Genomic DNA, 933 nt, shown 5'->3' on the forward strand with positions numbered 1-933 from the left:
TTGCCTTGGATCACAACTTTATTTCTTTCTTTTTCTTTCTTTTTCTTTTTCTCCCCTATTATTTTCGTTTTTTTTAATTCACTCTTTTTTCTTGCTTCAAGAATCATTTTGATGATTTTTCAGATCCTCAGTAACATGTCTCCTTTTTCATCATTCTTTCAAGAGCCAACATTCATGAATCACAAATTCAAGATACATATGCACTGTTTAAGCATACATTCAGAAGACAAAAGTAATGCCACCACATCAAGATATTAAACTGTTATAAAATTCAAAATTCATGCAATTCTTTTTCTTTTTCAATTAAGCACGTTTTTATTTAAGAGAGGTGGTGGATTCATAGGACATTCATAACTTTAAGGCATAGACACTAAGACACTAATGATCACAAGACACAAACATGGATAAACATAAGCATAAAATTCGAAAAACAGAAGAGTAAAGAACGAGGAAATCAAAGAACGGGTCCACCTTAGTGATGGCGGCTCTTTCTTGCTCTTGAAGATCCTATGGAGTGCTTGAGCTCCTCAATGTCTCTTCCTTGTCTTTGTTGCCCTCCCTCATGATTCTTTGATCTTCTCTAATCTCATGAAGGATGATGGAGTGTTCTTGATGCTCCACCCTTAGTTGTCCAATGTTGGAACTCAATTCTCCTAGGGAGGTGTTTAGTTGCTCCCAATAGTTTTGTGGAGGAAAGTGCATCCCTTGAGGAATCTCAGGGATCTCATGATGAGTGGGATCTCTTGTGTGCTCCATCTTTTTCTTAGTGATGGGCTTGTCCTCCTCAATGGGGGTGTCTCCCTCTATGTCAACTCCAACTGAATAACAGAGGTGACAAATGAGATGAGGAAAGGCTAACCTTGCCAAGGTAGAGGACTTATCCGCCACCTTATAGAGTTCTTGGGCTATAACCTCATGAACCTCTATTTCTTC

The sequence above is a fragment of the Arachis duranensis genome, chromosome 8 (assembly GCF_000817695.3).
Source record: "Arachis duranensis cultivar V14167 chromosome 8, aradu.V14167.gnm2.J7QH, whole genome shotgun sequence".
In the NCBI taxonomy this organism is placed as follows: Eukaryota; Viridiplantae; Streptophyta; class Magnoliopsida; order Fabales; family Fabaceae; genus Arachis; species Arachis duranensis.